The 23,017-nt window shown below is 44.0% G+C and overlaps 1 long non-coding RNA gene across 1 annotated transcript; it reads left to right on the top strand.

Annotated features, from left to right (window-relative positions):
• The first annotated feature begins 200 nt into the window (after window positions 1-200).
• On the top strand, window positions 201-3,157 carry LOC123742410 (uncharacterized). The gene is made up of 7 exons (XR_006769535.1): window positions 201-469; window positions 928-1,026; window positions 1,351-1,466; window positions 2,027-2,159; window positions 2,269-2,405; window positions 2,558-2,799; window positions 3,012-3,157. It is a non-coding gene; the product is annotated as an uncharacterized lncRNA (long non-coding RNA).
• Window positions 3,158-23,017: the final 19,860 nt, after the last annotated feature.

Raw genomic sequence — 23,017 nt, 5'->3', positions numbered from 1 at the left:
ATGACAACATAGAAAAACTAAACTAGGACCACCCCCCGCCCCCGTCACGCCCTGAACCTACTCTACCATAGAAACTAACATCTTTCTATGGTCAGGACGTGACACTACCTCTTCCTGTTCTTATGACCCCCCCCATTTCTTCCATTGGCTGGGGATGGGATTTTTTTTCATTTAGCACTATCACATTTTCTTGTCAACAGAATAAACGTCAGAAAGCCAATTCAATTGATGTCGAGCAGAAGACAAGAAAGAAGGAGAGTGGCACTTCATCTCCCTCTCCAATTCCCTCTCCTGTTAAATGTACCCATCAGCCTTGCTCTCCTGCTAAACAGCCCTCTCTCACCCGGTCACCTGCCAAACACCCTTCCCCAGTGAAATCCTCTCCAGTGGTGTCCCGCCCTAGTTTTCCCTCTCCTACCAACCCTCTGGACCGTCATGGAGACACCAGCCAGGAGGGCGCATCAGTCAGGTAATTCAAACAAAAATATAAAAAGTACAGTGCCATCCTAGAGGCTCTTTGGAGAGTTGGGTTTATAGCTACAAGACCAGGGCCAGTGTTAATCAAGAGTATGAGTGCTAATCTAGGATCAGGTCATCCCTGTCCATAATAATCACATTTATTATGATCTAAAAGGCTAAACTGATCCTAGATCAGACTCCTACTCTGAGATGCTTGATAAACACAGTCCCAGAAAGTAATTTTCCTCAAAGTGTAGTTTTAGGCCCTTCTATCCACATCTAGTGGATAAAAAGAGTGCTAACCTACTGCCCTGGTCTACTTGGTACACTGCATTTATATGGACAGCAATACATGTATAACTACTCAGACTGTGTTTATAGTACAGTATATTATTTAATAGAGAGACTGTGTAGAGTGATACTATCTCTGTTTTGGAGGCTTTAGACCTGTTTCTCTCCTTCTTCCAGACCTCTGTCTCTTCAGGACCACTCTAGCCCAAGGCCACAGAGGCCAGTCTCAGCCGCCAGAAGCCGGACTCTTCCCAGGGCCAGCTCAGCCACCAGAGGGTCAGGACCACAACACACCACAGATGCACTGAAAATAAGCTCTTTATTGTTTAGAGATCAAAGTCTGATATACTATGGAGATAGGGCTTGCTATCAAGCATGTCAGTTTACTTAGATATTTATAAACCCATGAATTATGGTCATCTTGGTCTAAAGGACAGCCACTTCTTTGTGTACTCACAGAATTACATAGAATTTATCCCTGACCAAGATGGTTGCCATTATCATTACTTTCTAGAGTTATGAAGGTTTATGACATAGGCCACTATGTTTCTAGGATATTGTATCTCTATGTGTGTACTGATGGCTGTTTCTTATTCACAGGTTGCCTAACTTATTCACAGGTTGCCTGCAGTGCCTCCTGGTCCGCCATCCTTCTCAAAGGAAATCCTGCGCCAGGAACAACTCTGGAGCTCTTCCCCCTTCTCCAACCTGCTCAGGTAAGGGAAGGCTCAAAAGCAGACACACCACCACCGACCCATTATTTGTGGTTATAAATTAAAGAAGGGACACTCTTTTCACGCCACTTCTATAGAAAGTGATTTTCGTAGCAGGTTAGGAGAGCATTTTCGCTAACCCTAAAGCTTTTTTTTCTCTCCAGTTTTTGGGGTTTTCGGGAATCTTCATAAGCCAGATGAACAACAATGACAGAATGATTATGATGTAGGCATTTGTAGGCCAATTTGGAAACTGTAGAATGACTACAGTACCCACAATGATCATTGACTGAACATTCCATATTACCTTGGGAAATGTTGTATTTTTTTAAATGCTCTGGAATTGAGAGCAGTATCCAAACCAAATATCTTAGGGGAATAAACAACACATTTTTGTTGTTTTGCTTCATTGTCCATCCTCTGAGGTGAAATTGCATTGAATCGAATGAATCATTTCTAACGATGGGGTGCCGCTAGATAAAACATATCTGCCTCTTCAGGCATAAGCCAGTAGGTTGACACCATCCAGTCAGCTGCTAATTTACTCTCTGTCTCCCCTACAGGTGTCTGTCAGATGTGCACCGTTCGGGTCTACCTGACAGTGGCGCAAACCAGGCCTCAAAAGCAGACCTGATGTGGAAGGTCAAGTACTCCTTGTTGGGATATGATTTGAAGTATCTGGGGGACACGCAACAGGTAACTGAGGTACTACTCTCTTGTGTACGAGCGCTCTTTTTGCAAGGGTTCATTTTCTCTTCATCATTTGCTTTTATCTTGGTACATTTCTTTCTCTTCCTCATCATAGGACGCACACGAGTTCCTTGTGAATATGCTGTGCCAGCTGAAGGAGGAGGGCATGATACTGAAGACACTCGGGGTGAGCTATACCTGCCCTGTTTCCCAGCTGGAGTTCCAGCTTGTGTCGGTGCGCACATGTACCAGGTAAGAGCTCCCATTGGTTGTAATGTATCTACTGGGAACATGATCTTTCTACAAATAATATTACGAAACACATGGCATAACAGACACATTTTAGAGACCTGAAACAGAAACATACCTGATGCATTTTTCTTCTCTTTGTCCTGCTTCTGAAGCTGTGGGCGCGAGTCATCCACCAGAGAGGACTACAACCACCTCTCATTGGACTTCAGCCCTGAGTGCACCTTGCTGAGCAGCCTAGCACTTGCTTTTAAAGTTACCCAGGTTATTATTGTAGTGGTATCATTCATTTTGTAATGCTTTTGTTTCTAACCCAGGGCAAAAAGCTTGAATTCACATGAGAGGGCTGTAAAGGCCTCCACGCCTCAAAGGTGGAGCAGTTCCACACACTGCCTCTGTGAGTTGTCCCTTTATAACCTCTCATAGGACTAGCAGTGTTTAATAAAATGAGTGGTCATTGTGTCCTGAGCCTTTAGGAGTAGTTACCTTCCTGAGCGGGTTGTAGGACTTAGGGATGAGCACCACCGAACACATTTCACTCATCTGTCATTTTGTTGACTGGCTTCATTGTCTGTCTGTTCATCTCTCTTCCTCTCTGTCTCTGGGCAGTGTGCTGGTTCTGCATCTGAAGAGGTTTGGAGGACCTGGGGGGTTGGAGAAGCTGGAGGCTCCTCTTTTGTTTCCTTCGGAGCTGAGGCTCTCCACCCTCTGTGGGGACATGATGCCATACTTGCACAGTGCCAGCCCACAGGCCCTTACCAACCAGGCCCCCAGCATCCAGGTGTCCATCCCCCAGACCCTTGCCAGCCAAGTCTCCAGCCCACCTGGAGAGGCCAAAGACAGCGCCCTCTGCTGTTCAGGTAGGTCATGGCACCATAACACTATTCTTGCTCCAAAACCAAACAAACCACCCACTCCCAAAACGGTCCTGCAAATTAGACATTTTTTGTGATGTATGGGAGCTGTTTTAGTCCAATACTACATCACGAGACATCAGCACACCAGGAGCAAGGGTGATGACCTGGTGTATTCTTATGGTGGAGGGCACCGCTTTTATCGGGCTTGGCATCATCTCCATTGCACATTCAACATCGGCACCCTTCACAAAGAATAGCTTCACTGATGTGTTTGTCTCATGGAGGACTTTGTTAAGCTCCTGTGCATCACTGATATCACTGTTAAAGGAACAACTGAAGTTAAGAGCCGTGCCCAACTCTCCTACCGCTAGGCTACCTGCCTTAAAATATATTTCTTGCAATATTCATATATAAAGTAAATAACTCAACCCTGTCACAGGTTTACAACCCCATTACATTGAAACGTGACGGGGTTGAGTTTTTTGCCTCAAAATGGCCTCTGCTCAGACCACATGGTGTGCATGAAATTAATAGATTGTATATTTATATGGGTTAAAGTATAATTTTGATAAGTACTAGTTTTCCATCTTTATTTAATGTAACGGGGTTGAGTTGGTCAGCTCGACGATCTCCACCTGACATTAAAAAAAAATACAGATAAAAAAGCATGTGATTACTTGCCTGTTTCTGTAACATGCAGTTGAACATTGTTGAATGATGTCATTTCCTGTTAATGATGTCACATAAGGGTGGACTGACCATTTTTATTGGCAGAGTTTATTTGGCGTGACAGGGTTGAGTGTAGACTGAGGGACAGAGCTAAATTGTGTGATTTTAATCAATAATCATGCATTTATTTGATTAAAAAATATGAATTATGTGCACATTTTAATATTAATTTCCCAAGTAAAAGTTAAATGAAACGCTTGGGGGACATGACACAATTCTTAGTGTCAGTTAAAAAATATGTTTTTTAATAATAAAGTTAAAATGAATGCTATATTTATGTCAATTCATTATACTGGACATTTCAATGTATATACAAAGTCATTTAACATTTCATTTTGGTGACCCAATACTTGAAATACAATATTAAAAGTCAGAGGGACAGAAAAATTACCCGAGCCCAAGAATGACCCATGTAGTATATCTGCATGTGTTGGAGTGTGGGTATGTAGTATATCTGAATGTGTCGGAGTGTGGGTATGTAGTATATCTGAATGTGTCGGAGTGTGGGTATGTAGTATATCTGAATGTGTTGGAGTGTGGGTCTGTAGTATATCTGAATGTGTCGGAGTGTGGGTATGTAGTATATCTGAATGTGTCAGAGTGTGGGTATGTAGTATATCTGAATGTGTTGGAGACTGCGTGTGTGAGAACTTGAACACTATTTTTAAATAATGTCATTTTTTCAAACTTTCGCAAAGAGTAAAGTCTGCATAATTGTGTTCATCATGTTCATAACCGATGTGAGTTTAGGGAACAAAACTGTATTGAGATCAAATGTTTCATCAAAGAGAAAATTTGCAGAATGTTGGCCCAGTTTCATCTTGCACCATCTTCTCCCACTGCTGGCCACTGGGCTTCCTCTCATCACTATATTTGGTAGTGAGTGGAAGCCCCCACAGGGTGCTTCAGGCTTTTACCCCTTGTGACACATCAGTGTCACAGTGCTTGTATGTGTCATGACTTCGGCCGAAGTTGGTCCCTTTCCTTGTTCGGGCGGCGTTCGGCAGTCGACGTCACTGGTCTTCTAGCCATCGCCGATCCACCTTTCATTTTCCATTTGTTTTGTCTTGTCTTCCTCACACCTGGTTCCAATTCCATCACTTACATGTTGTGTATTTAACCCTCTGTTTCCCCCCATGTCCTTGTCCGGAATTTCTTGTACTGCTTGTGCACGTTATGCTGGTGCATACCGGGTTTTGTTTGACCCATTCATTGATTGTTCTGTTTATGGTGGATTTTTTGTTTATTAAACGACACCGTTGTAAATCAGTTTTCGCTCTCCTGCGCCTGACTTCTTTGCCGCCAGTACGGACCAAGTTAAAGAATTCCGGACCCAAGCTATGGAGTCAGCAGGAGCAGGTACCCCGGGTATAGGGGTGGAGGAGCGCGTCTGGGAGCACCCAGCAATGCTCCACCATCTTGGCACCGCCTTGGACCGTGTTGTCCAGACAATAGACCGCTGGGAGAGACAGGGACATTTTTCCGGAGCATTTCCGCAGTTTGTCTGGGAGGCAGCCTACCATGGTGGTAACCCCACAGCCCCTCAGTAACTCAGTTGCTAGCTGCGCCTTCTCATCGGTCACTCCACCTTCTCCGGAGTCCCGCTTACCCCCACCTGGAACACTTCAATGGAGAGCCGAGCACCTGTTTGGCGTTTCTTGCTCAGTGTGCCCTCGTCTTTGAGCTTCAGCCCTCCTCCTTCCCCTCGGATCGCTCCAAGAAAGCCTACCTCAACACGCTGATGTCCAGGAGGGCTCTCACTTGGGCTACTGCTATATGGGAACAACAACCGGCAATATGGGTTAGTTTGTAGGGGTTCGTGATAAAGGTGAAGAAGATTTTTGATGCCCCGTTCTCCGGGAGAGAAGCTGCCTGGAAGCTAATCCAGATTCGGCTGGACTCCCGCAGTGTGGCAGACTATGCGGTGGATTTCTGCAAGTTGGCAGCAGAGAGTGTTTGGAACCAAGAAGCGCTTTTCGATATGTTCCTGCACGTCGTCTCGGAGGTCAAGGACGAGCATGCTGCTCAGGAGTTACCTACGGATTTCAATTCCCTCATCGCGATGACCATCCGCATCGATGGGCGAGTTCGCTCACACGTCCAAGGATTCCACCTGGCCTACGAGTAATCCCGGAAGTCCACGACAGTCCCGTTGCCGAGAGAACCCGAGGCTTCCTGACTTCCCCCGAGAGTCACCGAAGATGGCTGAGCACTGCTTCCCGAGCCTATGCAACTAGGCAAAGCTGGGCTGTTGCCAGTAGAATGGCAATACAGGATCAACACGAAGAGTTGTATGTATTGTGGGACACTTGGTCATTTTGTATTCTCTTGTCCTTTAAAAAGACCAGGCTCACCGGTAGGAGCGAGTACTCTAGTGGGCCATACAGAGAACTTTTCTGCTTCCCTTGCTTCCCTTGCTCCCATCAACCTACGGGTGTCGGGGAATCACAGCGAGACTATTCAATTTCTGCTCATCAAGTCTCATCAGATTCCCGTGGTTTTGGGATTCTCCTGGCTCCGGCAACACAATCTCTCATCAACTGGTCTATGGGTGCCATCATGGTCTGGAGTCCATTCTGCCACGCCCATTGTCTGAAGTCAGAACAACCTGCCCCGGGATGTCTTCCTGTGGACTCAGAAGATGCTCCGAACCTCTCTGCCATCCCCATGGAGTACCATGACCTCCGGGAGGTGTTCAGCAAGACCCGGGCCACTTTGCTTCCGCCGCACTGACCCTATGACTGCGGGAATGACCTTCTCCATAGCACAACGCCACCAATGGATGTTTGTACTCTCTGTCGGGACCTGAGACCAAGGCTATGGAGACCTACATTGCTGCAGAAATTATATGACCAGTGGCCACTACGAGTATCTGGTCATGCCTTTTGGCCTCACCAATGCCCCTGCTATGTTACAGGCTCTGGTTAAATTATGTTCTACGCGACATGTTGAACCGGTTTGTCTTCGTCTACATTAATGACATCCTCATCTTTCCCCGCTCCCCTGAAGAACACGTACTCCACATCCGGCTGGTTCTTCAACGCATTCTGGAGAAGCAGCTGTTTGTAAAAGTGGAGATGTGCGAGTTCCATCGCTCCGTCATCCCCTTTCTGGGTTACATCATCTCTGCTGGGAGTGTCCAGATGGATCCCGGCATTGTGAGAGCGGTGGTGGATTGGCCTCAGCCTACATCCAGAGTGCAGCTGCAACGTTTCCTGGGGTATGCCAACTTTTTTTGCCGCTTTATCCGGGGATAGAGCACCCTGGCTTCGGCCCTGTCTGCATTCACCTCTACCAAGTTTCCATTCACGTGGTCCTTTGCCACTGACCGAGCATTCTGGGACCTCAAACACCACTTCACCACTGCTCCTATCTTGTTTCATCCTGACCCTTCCCTTCAGTTCATGGTGGACGCCGATGCTTTGGATGTCGAGTGGGGGCTGTCCTGACCCAATGTTCTTCCCTGGACCTTATTAAACTTCTTACATCTTGGCGTTCCGCTAGCGGAACCCCGTTCCGCCAGCGGAACCCCTAGCCAACAGCCAATGGGATCGCATGGCGCAAAATACAAAAACAACTAAAATACCACAATTCAATTTTCTCAAAAATATGATAAACCTCTCCTGAATCCAACCACGTTGTCTGATTTCAAAAAGGCTTTACAGCGAAAGCAAAACATTAGATTATGTTAGGATACCACCACAGCAAAAAACAACACAGCCATTTTCCTAGCAAGGACAGCCATTTTCCAAGTAAGGGTGCCGTCCAAAAGCACAAAACAAGCTAAAATGATGCACTAATCTTTGACGATCTTCATCAGATGACACTCCTAGGACATTATGTTAGACAATACATGCATTTTCTGTTCCATCAAGTTCATATTTATATTAAAAAAACATTTTACATTGGCGCGTGACGTTCAGAAAATGTATTCACCCCAAAATATCCGGTGAATGGGCACCATAATTTACAGAAATAATCATCATAAACGTTGACAAAATATATAACAATTAATTAAAGAAGTATAGATGAACTATTCCTTTATGCAACCGCTTTGTCAGATTTCAAAATAACTTTACGGAGAAAGCACATTGTTCAATATTCTGAGTACTGAGCCCCAAGCTATTCAGTTAGCCGTCCAGCCACTGCATCCACAAAACGCTGAAATATGTTAAATATTATCTTACCTTTGCTGATCTTCGGCTGAATGCACTCGGAAGGTCTCCCACTTCCACAAGAAATGTTCATTTGTTCGATAAAGTCCATCATTTATGTCGAAATAAATCCGTTTTGTTGGCGCGTCCAGATCACCATTCCAAAATGCATCTATCCACCGTCAACGAAAAGTTATAAAGTTCCCTCAGCGTTTGTAGAAACATGTCAAACCATGTTCACAATCAATCTTTAGGGTGTTTTTAATGTAGAATTTCAATAATATTCCAACCGGACAATAGCAGATTCATTACAGAATAAAAAAAAAAATGGCTAGCCCTATGTGAGGGCGCACGAGGTAAGTCAATGACACCAGGTCGACCACTTACTGTTCCGGGTATTATTCAATCACATTGCTTTGTAGAAGCCTCAAACAAGGTTCTAATGACTGTTGACATCTAGTGGAAGCCTTAGGAAGTGCAATATGACATGAGACACTGTAGTTTAGATAGAACATCATTTGAAATGACTACAACCATGTGAGGTCAAACTTCCTGGTTTGATTTTTCTCAGGTTTTTGCCTGCCATATGAGTTCTGTTATACTCACAGACATCATTCAAACAGTTTTAGAAACTTCAGAGTGTTTTCTATCCAAATCTAATAATATGCATATCCTACCTTCTGAGTCTGAGTAGGAGGCAGTTTAATTTGGGTACGTTTTTCATCCAGCCGTGAAAATACTGCCCCCTATAATGAAGAGGTTAAGCTGAATTCCTGCGCCTTCTTCACCCACCGCCTCAACCCCACGAGGAGGATCTACGATGTGGGGAATCGGGAGCTTCTCGCGGTGAAGATGGTGTTGGAGGAATGGCGGTATTGGCTGGAAGGGGCGGACCTGTCTTTTGCCTGCCCCTGCTGGATTATTAATAAACTGTTGTTAATTCAACATTGTCCACATCTGGGTCTTACCTTGAAACGTGATAATCTGCATGACTTTGTGCACGTATTATCTTTGTGCTTCAGTGTGGGAACATGGTTTGTGGTTATGTCTGCTTTTAAAGTCAGAAATCTGACCAGGTATAAGTAGATCTTAAACTGAACAATAGAAAACAACCTCTATCATGCTCCAGTCTGGTAAATTCAACTATCAGATCATTATAGTCTGATAAGATGTTACAACAACAGTGGTGTTATGAGATATAGTGCAACATTTTCATAGTGTAAAATAATTGTGCAAAGTACGAGAAATACCGGAAACCTTGTAATCTCTCTGTGATTTCATTTGGTAACACTTTTTTTGTATGGTCCATCTTCAGATGGACTAACACTCCAGTGTTAATGCTAAATTGTAATTATTTCGCCTCTGTGGCCTATTTATTGCCTTACCTCCCTAATCTTACTACATTTGCACACACTGTACATAGACTTTTCTGTTGTGTTATTGACTGTACGTTTGTTTATTCCATGTGTAACTCTGTGTTGTTTTTGTCGCACTGCTTTGCTTTATCTTGGCCAGGTCGCAGTTGTAAATGAGAACTTGTTCTCAACTGGCCTACCTGGTTAAATAAAGGTGAAATTAAAATTTAAAAAAGATACTCGATCAAGCTCCGTTTACACTGGCCCTTAAAATTAGGATCAAATTTAAGCTTGCTCGAAAGGATATTTCAAACTCGAGTTGGGTCAAGGGAAACACGTTCCAGTGCAGCCCAGGTTAACAACTGGTGCCAGCTCTATTAGAATTCGGGCTGGTGACACCGTTACTATGCAACCACCAGCTGATCACTGCTGGATGCTGAGACCACATTTAGCTAGCTAGTCTGGGCTTGTTGCTGTTAGCCTGCACATGGACAAGCAACACTGCTGTAGTCAGACATGACACGAATTACCACCATAGCTGGATCATTCATTTATTTTTTAATTAGCTAATGGGAATTTTAGCTGGCCAGGTCATATTGAAAGCTAGCTACATCATATCAAACCTGTTGTTCGGTTTGCTTGGCTAGCTAGCTAGCTAGCTAGCTAGCAAATAGCCAATACCATGACAAGCAAGGTAGGAATTAAGCTAGTTACCTAGTCTGTTATGCTAGCGATGACGCTAACCATTTAGCCAAGCTAAATACATGGCTCTGAGTCTGGCTGGCACTGGCAGGAGTATGGTTCAATGTTAGTTACAGCATGGTGAGGGTGAATACAATGCTTCAACATCTTGCTAGCTAGCAACATTATCTAAACCAGCTGCACAGTCACAGTCACATATTGGCTACTTAGCAACATGACATAAACACATTTCTGGAGGCAGTGAAAATCCAAGTCGAGCTAGCCGACCAAGGCCAGCCCTACCTGGGTTGACTTCAAAGTGTCAATGGAAATGGGGTTTCAGTAACATTTCAACTAACTATCTACTAATCGTAACCCTATCCAAGAGTTCGGAGGTCTGGCAAGTGTTTGCAACGTAGTCAACCTGGAACGCAGTCTATGTTATGAGAGGGGGGGGGCCCAGTTAGCAAGAACCCTTTCAGCAGCCATGTGTTGACTAACAGAGAAAACAGAAGTCACAGGGAGGCAGTGAACAATCATACAACATACTGTCTATCCACTTTGACACTAAATGGTTGCTTTGACACTAATATAAAACCAAAAAAATTATATAAGAGATGGACATGATAATGAATGTATTTTACAGTAATGGTACATGCAAAGTTACATATTGGTAACTAAACGACATTCATCTTGTCTTTGTTAGGTTTTTTGTGTGTTGTGGTTTACACCAAACTCAACTTGATGACTGTTTGTCTCACACCTTCAAGAGGGCCTCAAACTTGTTAGCATGGGGTTTCTGAGGGGGGAAAGATCACACAAGGTACCTGTTAGGGACAGTTAGAAATTGTCCAAAATAGGGGTGGGTTGTCAAACTTTTCTTTTGCATTTGGGAGGGTAGTGCGGGATTTTCTGGGCACAGGGGCACGTTCTTTCCCTGATTTACATTTACCATTTGGCAGGTTTTACTATTTAATGTATTCTACAGTTGGATTCGGGCTAAACTTGTAAACTAACAATGTCACTAAGGGAGAGAGGGTAATGTATAACATTTACATTGTCAGGATATGTTATTGTTAGCCATCAGGGATACTCTGATGGCTTGTCACAGTCTTGTATCAACAACCATGACAGCCTTGAGTTGGGGAGGAGTGAGCACTTTGGGGTAGATTAAGTGAGGAAGAAAAGATATCACTAAGGATCTGTCTAGCAACAGAGATGCATTGGATTTTCAGTTGTGGAGGAGGAGAATCAGCCTAGGACAAAGGGTTAAATATCAGTGCTTGTGTGACATGTTTTTTTTATCTGAATTACAGCTGTAACAGCCCTTTGGGAAGAATTAAAAATGGTTAATCGTGAGTTATTTACTGTGAAAAATTAGAACCTAACACTACTGTATATAACCACATGTCCTCATCTGCTTGCATGCACTTCTGCTATCAAGGTGTTTGGTACTTGTCTTATGCACTATGCTTTTCCACACACTTACTATACCACAGGTCAATATAGTCTACCAGTCTATCCTGCCCTCTATCCACCATTCATAGTGACAATAGTGGTAGGTGGATTATTTGTCCAGATCTGCAATAGGCTAACTAGAAATCTGTCACAGGGTCATTGAATGGAGACCAAGGCGCAGCGTGTATAGTGCTCATTCTTTGACTTTAATGAATACACTTTCAACAACAAACGACCGAGAACAGTCCCGTCAGGTACACAAGACTAAACGGAAACAACCACCCACAAACCCCCATGAAAAACAGGCTGCCTAAGTATGGCTTCCAATCAGAGAGAACAATAGACAGCTGCCTCTGATTGGAAACCATACCTGGCCACAACATAGAAAATGACAACATAGAATGAAACTCTAGACAACCCACACAGAAAACAGAAAACCCAAAACACATAGACAAAACACCCCCCTGTCACGCCCTGACCAATCTACTAGGGAAAAATGACATACCAGGGTCAGGACATGACAAAATCATACCACACATAAAAGCATTCAAAGCTGTGTCAATGTTCAATATAAATCCACAACAACAAATACAAATTGCTGATAGGCACCGGAGAGGCCAGGTGCATCATTGCGCACGAAAGAACAGTGAAGACACATGCAGCTCCCCTATTGATCTTGCTTAGGGACAATACAATTTTCCTCCCTAGACTAGCCCACGACACCAAAATCCAATGAATAATTGCATTATTGTTCTACTCTAGGCTGTAGACTGCAGTAAAAATGTAATAATAAGCCCTGTTATTTGAATGTTTCATTCCATTTGGCTCTCGACCAATTATAAAAAGGCACATTAGCAGGCCAGTCTGGCTGTATTTTTACAGCTGCTACTTTAAAATTATCCTGTAGGCTACCTGCACACGCTCATCCACTCCCCTCTAATATAGTTCCAGCATCCAAACTGCGCACCGGCCATTCCATTACACCAAAAAATGTAAAGACATTGGGAGATTGTCAAGCGAAGACTTTAATACTGAGTAGGGAGAGTTATATATAACACAAACCATGATGATAAACACTCAAAGTCAGTAATCGGTATGCAGTTCTGCGTTGCTTATTGGTTGGTGGAAAATGTGTTGCATATACCTTATATCATCATTATCTGAAGCCGGCTCTTATCGTAGTGTAATAAAACAGGCAGAGAAAGTTGGCTCGTCTGTTGTGGTCGGCGAACCCTTAACTTTCTGGCCCGTTAGCCCTGCGTGACATCGACTATGGTAAAGTTGATATCCACATTTATAAGCACAGGTTAGCTACATTTATTGTTATTTATCAACGTAATAAATTTTTCTGGGTACATTTTAACAGTAGGGAGTGTCTGCACATTTTTGGACAGGACAAGGGGAAGGTTATGTGAAGAAAAAAAATTACATTGCAGAGGGGTTGAATCTTTTTTATGACACCTCAAGTTAGCAAGACAGTACAAACAGATCTGGGACTCAGGCTAGGAAAGAGCTAAACAGCAGTCAGAAGTCATGAGTGAAGTCACCCTGATGACTGGTATCAATCCATATCACAGGAGGTTGGTGGCACCTTAGTTGGGGAGATCAGGCTCATGGTAATGACTGGAGCGGAATCAGGGGAAGGGATTCAAATACATCAAACACATGGTACTCCCTTCAGCAGCCTCCACTGTTCCATATATACCAAATATGATATATTTGACGATGTATTTTAATTGACAATTAAGATTTTCTATTTTATTCTATTGAAATGATGATACTTCGTTCTGCCACAACATTTTTAAATAAAACCTGTTGCTGAGAAATAGGTAGAACTCATCCAGTGACGTCATTCCCAGTCACACAACCTCAGAGACGGTGACCATGACAACTGACTGACCACATATTGTGGTGTTTGACTTGGGGTTGAAGGGAGCGTCAGAAAGACAGAAAGGGGGAACATGAACTCTTTCTCAGCAGCATCACATTTAGTTGCAAATGGTCCTGTGGTGAACCAAAGTAGAGCTGTGTACATTCTCATGCATGTGTACATTTGCAGACATGAAGATCTGCAAGACTTTGTGCACGTATTATCTTGGTGCTTCAGTGTGGGACCAGGATTTGTAGTTACAGTTGAAGTCGGAAGTTTACATACACCTTAGCCAAATACATTTAAACTCAGTTTTTCACAATTTCTGACATTTAATCCAAGTAAGAATTCCCTGTCTTGGGTCAGTTATTTTAAGAATGTAAAATGTTAGAATAATAGTAGAGAGAATGATTTATTTCATATTTTCTTTCTTTCATCACATTCCCAGTGGGTCAGAAGTTTACATGCACTCAATTAGTATTTGGTAGCATTGCCTTTAAATTGTTTAACTTGGGTCAAACGTTTCGGGTAGCCTTCCACAAACTTCCCACAATAAGTTGGGTGAATTTTGGCCCGTTCCTCCTGACAGAGCTGGTGTAACTTAGTTAGGTTTGTAGGCCTCCTTGCTCACACACGCTTTTTCAGTTCTGCCCACAAATTGTCTATAGGGTTGAGGTCAGGGCTTTGTGATGGCCACACAAATATCTTGACTTTGTTGTCCTTAAGCCATTTTGCCACAACTTTTGAAGTATGCTTGGGGTCATTGTTCATTTGCAAGACCCATTTGCGACCAATCTTTAACTTCCTGACTGATGTCTTGAGATGTTGCTTCAATTTATCAACATCATTTCCCCCCCTCATGATGCCATCTATTTTGTGAAGTGCACCAGTCCCTCCTGCAGCAAAGCACCCCCACAACATGATGCTGCCATCCCCATGCTTCATGGTTGGGATGGGTTTCTTCGGCTTGCAAGCCTCCCCCTTTTTCCTCCAAACATAACGATGGTCATTATGGCCAAACCGTTCAATTTTTGTTTCATCAGACCAGAGGACATTTCTCCAAAAAATAGGATCTTTGTCTGCATGTGCAGTTGCAAACAGTAGTCTGGAGGTCCACAATTTTTTTCTGAAGTCTTGGCTGATTTCTTTTGATTTTCCCATGATGTCAAGCAAAGAGGCACTGAGTTTGAAGGTTGGCCTTGAAATTCATCCACAGGTACACCTCCAATTGACTCAAATGATGTCAATTAGCCTATCAGAAGCTTCTAAAGCCATGACATAATTTTCTGGAATTTTCCAAGCTGTTTAAAGGCACTGTCAACTTAGTGTATGTAAACTTCTGAATCATTGGATTTGTGATACAGTGAATTATAAGTTAAATAATCTGTCTGTAAACAATTGTAGGAAAAATGACTTGTGTCCTGCACAAAGTAGATGTCCTAACTGACTTGCCAAAACTATAGTTTGTTAACAAGAAATTTGTGGAGTGGTTGAAAAACGAGTTTTAAACCTCTTACAGCCCCTTCAGGATAGGGGGCAGTATTGTCACTTTCGAAAAAAATACGTGCCCATATTAAACTGCCTCCTACTCAAACTCAGAAGCTGCATATATGCATAGAATATGCATATTCTTAGTAGAGTTGGATAGAAAACACTCTGAAGTTTCTAAAACTGTTTGAATGATGTCTGTGAGTATAACAGAACTCATATGGCAGGCAAAAACCTGAGACAAATCCTAGCAGGAAGTGGAAATCTGATGTGTGGCATCATTTTCAAGCCTTTGCCTATGAAACACACAGTGACTGGTTACTCATTTAGCACTTCCCAAGGCTTCCACTAGATGTCAACAGTCTTTAGAAAGTTGTTTGAGGCTTTTCCGGTAAACACAGACCGAACGAGAAGGCTGGGAATTTGGTTCCACGGGGATGACCATCAGTACATTGGCGCGAATTCATGTGGGAGGTTGCTTTGTTCCAAAACGTTTTATAAGACAATGCAATCGTCCAGTTGGAATATTATTGTAGTTCTGATTGAAAAAGGCCCTAAAGATTTATGCTATACAACGTTTGACATGTTTGAACGAACGAAATATAACTTTCTTTTACTTTTCGTCGTGACATTTTACGCGCGCTTCCTACATTTTGAGTAGCTAACTGAACGCGCTAACAACAAGGAGCTATTTGGACATAAATTATGGACTTTATCGAACAAAACAACATTTGTTGTGGACCTGGGATTCCTGGAAGTGCCTTCTGATGAAGATCATCAAAGGTAATATTTCTAATACTATTTATGAATTTAGATGACTCCAAAATGGCGCTGATCTGTATCGCCTAGTGTATTTTTCTGAGCACAGTACTCAGATTATTGCAAAGTATACCTTCCCAGTAAAGTTATTTTGAAATCTGGCAATGCGGTTGCATTCACGAGATGTTCATCTATAATTCTTTGAATGACAGTATAATATTTTATCAACGTTTATGAAGAGTATTTTTGTAAATTGTGGTGCTGGTTCACCGGGAGTATTGGAGGGAAAATATTTTCTGAACATCACGCGCCAATGTAAAATGCTGTTTTTATATATAAATATGAACTTTATCGAACAAAAAATGCATGTATTGTGTAATATGATGTCCTAGGAGTGTCATCTGATGAAGATCGTCAAAGGTTAGTGCTTCATTTAGCTGTGTTTTGGGTATTTGTGATGCATGTAGTTGCTTAGAAAATGGCTGTGTGGTTATTTTTGTCAATGTACTCTCCTAACATAATGTAATGTTTTGCTTTCGCTGTAAAGCCTTTTTGAAATCGGACAACGTGATTCGATTCAGGAGAAGTGTATCTATAAAATGGTGTAGAATAGTCCTATGTTTGAGAAATTGAATATTATTAGATTTGTGGTTTCGAATGTGGCGCTCTGGCTATTGTCAAACTCGGTCCCGCTCACGGGATCGGAGTCATAAGATTAATGACTCCAACCTAAGTGTATGGAAACTTCTGACTTCAACTGTATGTCTGCTTGTAAAGTCAGAAATCTGACCAGGTATAAGTAGGTCTTTTCAGTCTGCAACACAAATGTCCTGAAACTGAACAATACAAAACAACATCTATCATACTACAGTCTGGTGAATTCAACAATCAGACAATTCAAAAGATGTTACAACAACAGTGGTGGTATCAGACATAGTGTTGTGCAAAATCATTGTGAAAGGTGCCAAAAAATACCATAGACATTGTAATCTCTGTGTAATTTCATTTGGTAACACTTTTTCTGTATAGTCCATCGATATCCACTGGCCTTTAATGTTAGGGCCAAATTATAACCAGGTACTGCAGTAATGCCTCTTGCACTGAGATTTAGTGACTTAGACCACTGCGCCACTCGGGGAGCCCCTAGGGCCAAATTAGGGTAAATTTGAGCTGGCTCGAATGGAATTCTCTAATTGGAGCTGGGTCGAGGGAAACCCGGGCCAGTGCAGCTGTAACGGCTGACGTAGAGAGGGGACCAAGATGCAGCGTGGCACGTGTTGATGATCTTTATTTTGAATCTAACAAACACTCAAACAAAAATAACAAAGGGAAAATGAAAGCGCACAGTTCTGTCAGGTACAGAAAACAACTACCCACAAACACAGGTGGAAAAAAACCTTCTTAAGTATGATCTCTAATTAGAGACAACGAGTACCAGCTGCCTCTAATTGGAGATCACCCCCCCCAAAAAAACATAGAAATAGAAAACTAGAACCTAAACATAGAAATACAAAACATAGAAAAACTGCCCCTGTCACGCCCTGACCACTCTACCATAGAAAATAACAGCTTACCATGGTCAGGACGTGACAGTACCCCCCCCCCTAAAGGTGCAGACTCCGAATGCCACTAAAAAACTAAAACAAAAAACAAAAGGGAGGGTAGGGAGGGTAACAAGTGTCAACGGCGGCTCTGGTGCCATACCCAGAACCTTATCATCCAGCGAAATCCTCCAGTAGAGGAGGCAGATCTGGTTTGGGGCGTAACCCCCGCTCCGCCCGCTGATCCCTCTGCTTCTGTGCCACCGGACCATGGATCATCGCCGGAGGCTCTGTTCTGCAGACCACTGCTGGAGGTTCTGGGCTGCAGGCCACCGGTGGAGGTTCTGGGCTGCAGGCCGCCGCTGGAGGCTCTGGGCTGCAAGCCGCCGCTGGAGGCTCTGGGCTGCAGGCCGCCGCTGGAGGCTCCGGGCTGCAGGCCGCCGCTGGAGGTTCCATACTAGGGAGCGTCGCTGGAGGCACCGGACTGGGGAGCGTCGCTGGAGGCACCGGACTGGGGAGCGTCGCTGGAGGCTCCGGACTGGGGAGCGTCGCTGGAGGCTCCGGACTGGGGAGCGTCGCTGGAGGTTCCGGACTGGGGACTGTCGCTACAGGCTCCGTGCCATGGATCATCTCTACAGGCTCCGGGCCATGGATCATCCCTACAGGCTTCTTGCCATGGATCATCCCTACAGGCTTCTTGCCATGGATTATCCCTACAGGCTCCGGGCCATGGATTATCATTGGAGGCTTCGTGCCATGGATCATCCCTACAGGCTCCGGGCCATGGATCATCACTGGAGGCTTCGTGCCATGGATCATCCCTACAGGCTCCGGGCCATGGATCATCACTGGAGGCTTCGTGCCATGGATCATCACTGGAGGCTTCGGATCATAGATCATCACTGGAGGCTTCTTTCGTGGAGCTGGAACAGGTCTCACCGGACTGGGGAGACGCACTGGAGACCGGGTGAGCAGAGCTGGCACAGGGTATACTGGGCCGTAAAGAGGCGCACTGGAGGGAGAGTGCGAGGAGCAGGCACATGCTCACCATGATTAGCATGGGGAGTTGGCTCAGGTCTCAACCCTGACTTCGCCAATCTACCCGTGTGCCACCCCCCCACAAAAAAAATATATGTTTTTTTGGGGGTTGCCTCTCGTGCTTCCCCGGCAGGCTTCTGTATCTCTCCAATACTTGCGCCCAACTCCAGTCTATCCTCTCTCGCAACTCCTCCAGAGACCAGGAATCCATCTCCTTCCGGGCACGCTGCTTGATCCAGTTGTGGTGGGTAGTTCTGTGACGCTCGTCGTAAGGAGTAGACCAAAGTGCAACATGGCACGTGTTCATGATCTTTATTTTGAATCTAACAAACACTCAAACAAAAATAACAAAGGGAAAACGAAAGTGCACAGTTCTGTCAGGTACAGAAAACTAAACAGAAAACAACTACCCACAAACACAGCTGGAAAGAAACCCTACTTAAGTATGATCTCCAATTAGAGACAACGAGGACCAGCTGCCTCTAATTGGAGATCATCCCAAAAAACAACAACATAGAAATAGAAAACTAGAACCTAAACATAGAAATACAAAAATTAGAAAAACACCCCCTGTCACGCCCTGACCACTCTACCATAGGAAATAACAGCTTACCATGGTCAGGACGTGACAGCAGCCCAGTTTCACAACTGGTACCAGCTCGATTAAAAATTGTGCTGGTGACGTCGTTACTATGCAAGCATTAGCTGATCACTGCTGGATGCTGATACCACGTTCAGCTAGCTTGTATAGGCTTGTTGCTGTTAGCTTGCACATGGATAAGCAACACTGTTGTAGTCAGACATGATATGAATTAGCATCATAGCTAGATCATTCATTTATTTTTGAATGAGCTAACGAGAGCTAGCAGGAATTTTAACTGGCCAGGTCGTATTGAAAGCTAGCTAGCTAGCTCCATCATATAGCCAATGCCATGGCTAGCAAGGTAGGAATACAGCTAGCTAGTCTGTTATGCTAGCGATGACGCTAATCAATTAGCTAGCTAGCTAACGTTAGCAAGCTAAATACATGGCTCTGTGTCTGGCTTCAAAGTGCAAATGGAAACGAGGCTTCAGTAACATTTCAACTAACTATCTACTAACCGTAACAATAGCCATAACCCTAACCTTAACCCTTATCCTAACCCTAAACTATGTTAAACACCTATCCAAGAGTTTTGAGGTCTGGCAGGTGTTTGCAATGTACTCATCCTGGATCATGGATATTGTTATGACAGGGGTTAGAGGAGAGAGGGAGCGGGGTTCAGTTATCAAGAACCCTTTCAGCAACCATGTGTTGACTAACAGAGAAAACAGAAGTCACAGGGAGGCAGTGAACAATCATACAACCTACTGCCTATCCACTTTGACACTAAACAGTGTCTTTGACATTAATATAAAACAATATGTGTACCTAAAAGATGGACATAATAATGAATATCTAATACAGTAGTGGCACATGCAAAGTTAATTTTGGAACTAAATGACATTTATCTTATCTTTGTTAGGTTATTTGTGTGTTGTGGTTTACACCAAACTCAACCTGATGACTGTCCGTCTCACACCTTCAAGAGGGCCTCAAACTTGTTAGCGGGGGTTTCTGAGGGGGGAAAGATCACAAAAGATACCGGTTAGGGACAGTTAGAAATGTGTGTGTGTGTGTGTGTGTGTGTGTGTGTGTGGGGTGTGTCCTAGGTGTGTCATCTGATGAAGATCATCAAAGGTTAGTGCTGCATTTAGCTGTCTTCTGGGTTTTTGTGACATTATATGCTAGCTTGAAAAATGGGTGTCTGATTATTTCTGGCTGGGTGCTCTGCTGACATAATCGAATGTTTTGCTTTCGTTGTAAAGCCTTTTTGAAATCGGACAGTGTGGTTAGATTAACGAGAGTCTTGTCTTAAAATAGCTGTAAAATAGTCATATGTTTGAGAAATTGAAGTAATAGCATTTCTAAGGTATTTGAAAATCGCGCCACAGGATTCAACTGGCTGTTACGTAGGTGGGACGATTTGGTGCCACCTGCCCTAGAGAGGTTAATATATTCTACTCAATCCATAGGCTTCATTAATGCCATTCAGACTTGAAGTCAATACAACAACTATAATTACTGAGGTTTATAGGTTCTGAACTAATGTTCATACCAAACTGTCACGTCCTGACCAATATAAGTTGTTATTTTCTATGGTCAGGGCGTGACAGGGGGTGTTTTTGTGTTTGTCCTATGTTATCTATTTCTATGTTTGAGTATCTAGTTTTTCTATTTTTATGTTGTTTTTTGGCATGACCTCCAATTAGAGGCAGCTGGTTGTCGTTGTCTCTAATTGGAGGCCATATTTAGTTGATGTTGTTTCACTTGTGTTTTGTGGGTGGTTGTTTTCTGTTTAGTGTATGTTCACCTGACGGAACTGTTGTCGGTCGTTTTGTTCTAGTGTCTGCATAATAAAAGTGAATATGAGCACTATACACGCTGCGCCTTGGTCCCCTTTGTACGACCCGCGTTACAGAACTACCCACCCTGACTGGATCAAGCGGCGTGCCCAGGCAGAGATGGACACCTGGTCATACATGGAATGGATGGAGAGGAGAAACTGGACTTGGGGGCAAGTTATTGAAAGATATCGGAGGCTACCGGGGAAGAACGAGAGGCAGCCCCCACATTTTTTTTTTGGGGGGGGGGGGCACACGGTAGTTTGACTGGGCCAGGGGTGAGCCCTGAGCCAACTCCCCGTGCTTATTGTGGTGAGCATGTGCCTGCCTCTCGCACTCTCTCTCCGGTACGCCTCCATAATCCAGTACGTCCTGTTCCTCCTAAGCCAGCCCCACGCACCAGGCCTCCAGTACGCCTGCGTAGCCCAGTACGTCCTGTTCCTGCTCCCCGCACTCGCCCTCCAGTGCGCATCCGTAACCCGGTACAGCCAGTGCCTGCTGTGAGCACTCGGCCATTAGTACGTCCTGTTCCTGCTCCCCTCACTAGCCCTGAGGTGCGTGTTACTAGTCTGGCGCCTCCTAAGCCAGCCCCACGCACCAGGCCTCCAGTACGCCTGCCCAGCCCAGCCCAGTACATCCTGTTCCTGCTCCCCGCACTCGCCCTCCAGTGCGCATCCATAACCTAGTACAGCCAGTGCATGCTGTGAGCACTCGGCCATTAGTGCGTCTTCCCAGTCCGGTGAGACCAATTCCTGCTCCTCGCACTCCCCTCCAGTGCGCATCCATAACCCGGTACAGCCAGTGTCTGCTGTGAGCACTCGGCATTCAGCGGTGGTCTGCAACCCAGAGCCTTCAGCGGTGGTCTGCAACCCAGAGCCTTCAGCGGTGGTCTGAAACCCAGAGCCTTCAGCGGCGGCTTTTAGCCCAGAGTCTTCGGCGGCAGTTGGCGGCCCGAAGCCTCCGAAGATGATCCATGGTCTGGTTCCTCCAGACAAACAGTAACGGGGGGATCAGCGGGCGGTGGGGGTACTACGCCCGGAACCAGAGCCGCCGCCATAGACATTTTTTCACCCTCCCTTCCCTCCCTTTAGGTTTGGGGTTGTTTTTTTTTTTGTTTTTTTGTTTAGTTTTGCATTTGGAGGGGGGAGGGGGGGGTACTGTCATGTCCTGACCAATATAAGTTGTTATTTTCTATGGTACAGTGGTCAGGGCGTAACAGGGGGTGTTTTTGTGTTTGTTCTATGTTGTCTATTTCTATGTTCAAGTATCACATTTTTCTATTTCTATGTTGTTTTTTTGGCATGACCTCCAATTAGAGGCAGATGGTTGTCGTTGTCTCTAATTGGAGGCCATATTTAGTTTATGTTGTTTCACTTGTGTTTTGTGGGTGGTTGTTTTCCGTTTAGTGTATGTTCACCTGACGGAACTGCTGTCGGTCGTTTTGATCTAGTGTCTGCATAATAAAAGTGAATATGAGCACTATACATGCTGCGCCTTGGTCCCCTTTATACGACCCACGTTACACAAACGTTTTAGGGTCCATACAGATACAGATCGACTACATAGTGTAGCTAGCTACACATCCATAGGTATACAGTTATTTTTTATCATTCCACGTTTACCAAATGTGATATATTTTAATGGACAATAAAGATGTTCTATTTTATTATATTCTATTCTGTCCTATTCTATTCAAATTAGGATACTTGGTACTGCCACAAAAAAAGACTGACGTGAAGTTGTCTGCACTTTAGTGAGCACTGGAGTTTAGAGTGACTTGACCACTCAAAACCCACGCTAAAGTTTGAGGCCCTCTTGATGGTGTGACAGAGTCCTCATCAGACTGAATTTGGTGCAAACCACAACACAAACAACCTGACAAAGATAAATGTCATTCAGTTTCCCAGATGTAACTATGCAGGTGTCATCATTACTGTATAAGATATTCATGATCATTTCCATCTCTTAGAGATATTGTGTTTTATAGTAGTGTCAAAACAACAGTTAGTGTCAAAGTAACAGTTTAGTCAGTAGGTTATGACAGTTCATTAGATCAAGATATTTGGATTTATGTTTGTGTCAAAGCAACAGTTTAGTCAGTATGTTGTTATGACTGTTAACTGCCACTATATGGCCTCTGTGGTCTCTGCTAGTCAACATGATGGTTCCTGAAAGCTTCTTGATAACCTATTCTATTCAAATAAGGATACTTGGTACTGCCACAAAAAAAAAAGACTGACATGAAGTTGTCTACACATTAG

The sequence above is a fragment of the Salmo salar genome, chromosome ssa04 (genome assembly GCF_905237065.1).
Source record: "Salmo salar chromosome ssa04, Ssal_v3.1, whole genome shotgun sequence".
Taxonomy (NCBI): domain Eukaryota; kingdom Metazoa; phylum Chordata; class Actinopteri; order Salmoniformes; family Salmonidae; genus Salmo; species Salmo salar.
Note: the sequence above shows the minus strand (reverse complement) of the source record. Positions and strands in the feature narration are given on the sequence as shown.